Here is a 6972-nt window from a genome sequence, read left to right as displayed (position 1 = left end):
TTTTAGGGGAAAGTCATCCATTCATCTCATTATCCACAAATGGTGTAACCCAAAAGTAGTGGCTCATGCCATATAGTTGCATTTCAAAATATCCTTAGTAAAAGGCCCCAGTTTATATTTGCAAACCCAACTTGCAGGGTCCTAAACTGAAGAAAACAAGTTTATAACGAGAGATTGGGGCAAAACCTGCATGTAAGTCTTCTTTATTTCTTTGTTTCTTGTGGGTTTTTTTAAGAAACATTTATTATAGAAAATTCATACAAACACACACACACACACACACACAGAGAGAGAGAGAGAGAGAGAGAGAATAGTATAATGAATCCTCATTCTCAACAATTATCAACTTGGGGCCAATCTTATTCTATCTACATTTCCACTCTTTTTCTTAAGGAAGAAGAATATCACAAGAAAGACTAGAAGAAAGATCAATAACAGTCTCAACAGTTAGGACTCTTATTTGGAATTGGAATAACCTGGTGATACGGTTTGGCTGTGTTCCCACCCAAATCTCATCTTGAATTGTAGCTCCCATAATTCCCACACATTGTGGGAGGGACCTGGTGGGAGATAGTTGAATCATGGGGCGGTTTCCCCCATACTGTTCTCATGGTAGTGAATAATTCTCATGAGATCTGATGATTTTATAAGAGGAAACCCCTTTCACTTGGTTCTCATTCTCTCTTGCCATCACCATGTAAGAAGTGCCTTTCACCTTCTGCCATGATTGTGAGGCACGTGAAACTGTGAGTTCATTAAACCTCTTTTTCTTTATAAATTACACAGTCTCAGATATGTCTTTATCAGCAGCATGAGAACAGACTAATACACCTTGTAAAATAATAATGGCTACAATTTTAAGAGAAACTATGGGTTATGAGCTTTACGTAAAGTATCTTGTCAGATCTTCACAACAGCCCTGCTAGGTTGGCATTATTATCTCAGTTTTCAGATGGGAAAATTGAGGCTGGAAAAATTAAACACTTGCCCAAGTCAAAAAGCATTGGCAGAGTCAGAGTCAAACTTAGAACATAAACTATGTTGTACCCAAAATGTTAACAGTCATTGCCTCAGGACTGTGGAATTACAATTTTTTTATTTGCTTTTAATAATATTCCTTCCTATATGTATCAAAACTCATACTGAGCAGTGAGTTATGAGTGGCAAAAGATTATTTATTTTTTGCACCCATCAATAAGTCTTTGTCCACAAGTTATATGCGTTTTTATTATCTTTTTTTTTTTTTTTTTTTTTTTTGCTCATTTTTTTTTATTTCTCTATAATTGGCATTGCTGGGCAGCATATCCATCCAGATACGCTGGTGTGGGCTATGATGTTCTTCACAGGCCCAGGCCCAAGTGGTTTGCTGCTAGTGCACCCACCCTGAAACAGCTTCAAGAAAACCCTGTTAAACAAACATCTAGACTTTTTTGTGGGGTTAGTGAGGCTCTGGGTAGAAGTGAGCCCAGCAGTCATCATGAAGCTATTGCTGCCATGTTCCTAAATGTGGCCTGAATTCACTAGACTGCATTCAGATAAGCATACCATCCAAGCCAAAGAAGTGATCAGGCCTCTCTACTGCACCAGTCTTTATTCACTATTGTACCCAATGCTAATCTGACTACATCCAGTAGACTCATGAGGATGGTGATTAGTGCAGAAACCATGATAATGGGTCAATTACTAAACACCTACTCTGGATAGCAAAATGGCTGCTGTTTCACTTCTGCCTTTCAAATCTCACACAAGAATCCCTCTTGTGGCCCACATTAAGAGGAAACATATAAGGAAGACAGTTCCAGGAAATGTAGTTCAGCCTACCCAAGCTAACTCCACAGGGAAGACAGAAGTAGAGGCTGGAACCCAAGAAGAGCCTCATGGGTAGAACTAGGCCTAATAGAAAGAAATTACTGGGATGCCTTTCAAATAACTTGAGCTGTCTAATAATCATATTGATGGCATCATAGGCAGGAAGCTCCTCATCTCTGGAAGTATTAAAGCAAAAGTTCATGGACAAACTATGGAAGGTCTTATACCAGCTAGGAACCATACTTTGTTTTTAGAAAGCTACTTTAGTAACACCAGGTAAAGGTGATGGGAGCTTGAACTAGGGCAGTAATGGTAGAGACGGTGAGGGGAGAATTGATCTGGAAGACATTGTGGAAGTTGATTTAAAGGACTTGGCAACTGATTTGAGGGAGGACTATGTATTAACTTCCTATGACTGCTATAATAAATTATCATAAACTTAGTGGGTTTAAACAATAGAAATATTTTTAAATTTCTATCTCTAAAAATAGAAATTCATTATCTTACTGCTCTAGAGGCCAGAAGTCCAAAATGAGTCTTATGGGGCTAAAATCAAGATGTCAGCAGGGCTAGTTCTGAAGGTTCCAGGGGGGAATCTATTCCTTGCCTCTTTGAGCTTTAGTAGCTACCAGCACTCCTTGGCCACATCACTCCAGTCTCTGCCCCCATAGTCACATTGTCTTCTCCTCTTCCATGTCAAATGTCCTTACCTCTCCCTTATAAAGATGCTTGTCCTTATAAGGGACACTTGTCCACAGGCCTATCCAGAATAATCTTTCCATCTCAAGAGTCTTAATCACATCTGCAAAGTTCCTTTTGCCATATAAGGTAACATTCACAGGTTCCAGAGATTAGGTTGTGAATATCTTTTGGAAAGCCATTTCAGCCTTGTACAGACAGTAAAACTAAGGAAAGCAGTTATAACTCTAGGATCTCAAATATCAGTGGCTCAGACCATGATAGAATCATTAAACAAAGTAAGACTATCGACAAGAAGAAAAAATAGTCTGGTGAGAAGAGTTTAATTTGGGATATGCTACAAATGATATGAGGGATTGATGGGACAACCATATGGAGATGACCAAAAGAAACTCGTAATACTACAGTTTGAAGGTTTGGAAAAGTATCCAAGCTGAAGATAAAGATTTGAGAGCATCTGCAGAGATACTATAGAGGAAGAGTATAAACTCTTGAATAGTAGGGATTAGATTTGCCTATAGTTCTATTCTGGATACCTAGCGTAGCATCTGGCACATGGTAGGTGCTCAAAAAATAATTGTTGAATGAATGGATAAAGGTAAGATCCCAAAGGAAAACAGAGAGGAAGGGCAGGAATTTTTCTTCTTTGAAACAAGAGGTAATAGAAGACAGAAGAGGTGGCTATGCAAAATAATTTAGAAATGGACAGAATATATTGCAAGATCTCACTTTGGGCAATTTTGATATCATCGAAGTGGAAGATGAAGTCATCAGTGAGGAATGTTTTGAATCAACTGAGAATGGGATTCTCATTTGAGGAAAGTAAACCATAAAATGTCAGTACTGTAAAAGACCTTGAAGAATATCTACAGAGCCCTCATCTTACAGATAGGGAAACTGAGGCTTAGAGAAAAGAAAACAATTGCTCAAGTCCCCAAGCCAAATAGAGTTTTGTTTATGTATACGACAAATATTTACTGACTGCTGGCTCTATGCCAGGCAGACCCTGGGCTACATGTTAGGGACATAGTGAAAAACAAGGTAGTCAGGGACCCTGTGCTCATGGAACTTTTAGTGTAGTGTGAAAGATACTAGAAATAAGCAGGGTGCTAAGTGCTATGGCGGGAAAAGCTTCAAGTGCTTAGGGGAGCATAGAGGAGGAAAAGTAAGAGTTAACAAGAAATGAATAGCAAGATTGGTCAGCTGAAATGCCAGCACAGCTGCGGGTAGACAGGGACTTGGCTGTTAACCCAGGCAGCAGTTTCATGACCTAAATGATATTTTTAATTCCAGGGAGAAGAAAAGAAGGCAACTCCCAGGGCCTGACCCTGGTTCTGACATTCCTTTGTACTTGGCTCTTGTCTTCATGTTCCTCAGGCAAACCAGAGGCATAGGAGGAGGAGCACTTCAGTAAGCTGAGTGATTTACTACAAATTTGAACAGACGAACAAACATGAGAAAAACTCAGAAGTTTTGTTCACTTTTCCAAGGGCACCCAGGATTAAAGAAGCTGCCAGAGCAGGAATTAGCAGAGCACTTCCTCAGGAAAGTGAGGCTTGGAATGAGATTTGAAGTCTACAACAGGCAAGATTATCAGAGAGAACAGCCCACTTTGTTTCACCAGTTTAATATGTCATTACATTTATGTTAAGGCCACTTGTGCTAGAAGCCAATAATAATCGGAGGCAATTGCATTTTAGGAAAGAACAAATGTGAAGTGTAAAAATATATATGCCACTTACCTAGCTTGAAGTAAAACAAATTTCCGTTATTTTTCTAATTAAAATTATCCCTAGCCCTTCGCTTAGCTATCATTAGAATATGCTTCTTCCGTCTCTAGAGTACGCCCTCTCACAAGAGTTCTGTGAATCGCAGGGGTGCATACTCATTACAGAGGGTCACTACTGGCTTCTGTTGCCTTAAGGAGAAAAATCTGGAAGCCTACTCAGTCCACCTAGGAACTGTTTCCTTCAGCTGTTGTCACTGTTGCTACAACACAGTGTTGCTAGGAGTCCAGCAGTCCAGCCCCATTTCTGATGTTTTAGTGAGTGAGGCTTGTGTTGGCACAGTGGAAGGTTCTAGAGGTGGTAGGGGTAACCACAGGATGAATGGCAGACCACGACACCCACAGGCCTCAGCCCCAAAGCCCCCAAGCCTAGGTAGCAGCAAGCCTCCCTCTACCTCTAGACAAAGAAACCAGAACACACTAGAGTTCTTTCTCTTGAGGAGAAGACTAGACTATAGCTTCCCGAGGAAGAGAGTGGGGATGCCAGAGGGACTTTAGAGAGAGAGGTTGAGGGAGAGTGACTGCATGTGAGATGCCCCTCTTGCAAAGGCCTAAAATGGCAAGCCTTTCTCCCATCCCATTGTGTAGTTCTAGTGAAAGATTTAATAAAGCAGAGCTTCCCAACTGATGGACCTTGAGACACTGGGGTGCTGCCAATGGATTATAAGTAGGGCAAGAATTATTGATTCCCTCAGGGTTTGGGGCAGTTAGGCACAGCTTGAGGGAGCCAGAGCCTTCATGCCAGTCGCCACCAGCTGCTAGCAACTTAGCTGGGCGTTTTTGCAGAGGGCAGGTTCTGTAGAACAGAATCTAGAATTTTGCCCTCCCATCTCCACAACCAGCCAGCACTAAAGGAACTTCTGTTCCTCACTGCTTCACTGTTTCATGCTGAGTATACCCAAGGAAGTGATCAACCACCACATCATCTATTTGAGACTAGGTGAGGGAATGAGGAGAGAAAATGCCAGTAGGCCCAGCTCCGGGTACCAGCCCCAAATTCATATCATCTTAGAGGCATCCAAGCTAGCCACATGGTGACTGCCCGTGTGTTCTGAAAATTACAGCATCATCATTATTTTGAAATACTGTGCTTGACAGTAAAAAATTTGGATTGGGTCTGGGCGCAGTGGCTCATGCCTATAACCCCAGCACTTTGGGAGGCTGAGACAGGTGGATCACTTAAGCTCATGAATTCAAGACCAGCCTGGGCAACATGGCAAAATCCCATCTGTACAAAACATATAAAAAATTAGCCGGGCATGGTGGTGTGCACCTGTATTCCCAGCTACTTGGAAAGCTGAAATGAGAGGATGGCTTGAGCCTGGGAGGTGGAGGTTGCAGTGAACTGAGATTGCACCACTGCACTATAGCCTGGGCAACAGAGGCAGACGCTGTCTCCAAAAAAAAAAAAAATTGGATTGAATTTGGAATCCATTTGTGTCATCACGAGATATTTCATCATAGTGCTTATCAGTAAAAGAAAAGGAAGAGCTGTTGGACTTTTAAAATATACTTCAACTATTGCCAGGACTGGTGGCACGTGACTGTAGTCTCAGCTACTTGTGGAGGCTGAGGCAAGAGGACCACTGAAGCCCAGGAGTTCAAATGCAGCATGAGCAAAAGGACAACAGAGCAAGACCCTGTCTCTAAAAAAATAAAATTTACAAAAAATTAAACTGTTTTTTATTTTTTTACTCTAGCCACCAGTTGTCTAAAAAATTCAACTGTTGTAAGTTTTGGAAAATTTGTTTTAAGTTGTTTTTATCACCTACTTGTGGGAACAAAGTTTCTTGTCAATGGTGACAATAAAAGATTCAAAAAATCATCAGTGGGCTGGGTATGGTGGCTCATGCCTGTTATCCCAGCACTTTGGGAGGCTGAGGCAGAAGATTCACTTGAGGCCAGGAGTTTAAGACCAGTCTGGGCAATAGAGGGAGACCCTGTCTCTACAAAAAATTTAAATTAAATTAAATTTTAAGAAATAAAAGCAAATAGTCATAATTAAAACCTTGATAGGGAACTATGTGAAATCATTTTGAGCACAATACTTGATAGAAAACGTTACATTGACAGAACCAAGCTCAGGTTTTTCATTAAACATTTTTGAAAATATTTTATTTAAAAATTTAACACAAATATTGAATATCTTTTAAAATATCTTGGGCCGGGTGCTGTGGCTTACACCTGTAATCCCAGCACTTTGGGAGGCCGAGACAGGTGGATCACTTGAAGTCAGGAGTTTGAGGCCAGTCTGGCATACATAGTGAAACCCCATCTCTACTAAAAACACAAAAATTAGCTGGGCATGGTGGTGGGTGCCTGCAATCCTAGCTGCTTGGGAGGCCAAGGCAGGAGAATTGCTTGAACCCGGAAGACGGAGGTTGCAGTGAGCCAAGATCACGTCATTGCACTCCAGCCTAGGTAACAAAAGCGAAACTCCATCTCAAATAAATATCTTTTATTTATTTTAATTGTCATAATTACAGATACTTACTGTGGGGTAACTTACAGATACTTAAATCCCCATAAACCCACCATCAGTTAAACATAAGTCAAAAATGCATTTAATACACCTAAACAACCAAACATCGTAACTTAGACCAGCTTACCTTTAACATGCCCAGAACACTTATATGAGCCTATCATTGGGCAAAATCATCTAACACAAAGGATATTTT

General features: G+C 40.8%; 1 pseudogene; it reads right to left on the bottom strand.

Moving 5' to 3' along the window:
- Positions 1-1110: 1110 nt before the first annotated feature.
- Positions 1111-1224, bottom strand: LOC112616745 (annotated as a pseudogene).
- Between the last annotated feature and the right edge of the window lie 5748 nt (positions 1225-6972).

The sequence above is a fragment of the Theropithecus gelada genome, chromosome X, assembly GCF_003255815.1.
Source record: "Theropithecus gelada isolate Dixy chromosome X, Tgel_1.0, whole genome shotgun sequence".
NCBI classification, from domain to species: domain Eukaryota; kingdom Metazoa; phylum Chordata; class Mammalia; order Primates; family Cercopithecidae; genus Theropithecus; species Theropithecus gelada.
Note: the sequence above shows the minus strand (reverse complement) of the source record. Positions and strands in the feature narration are given on the sequence as shown.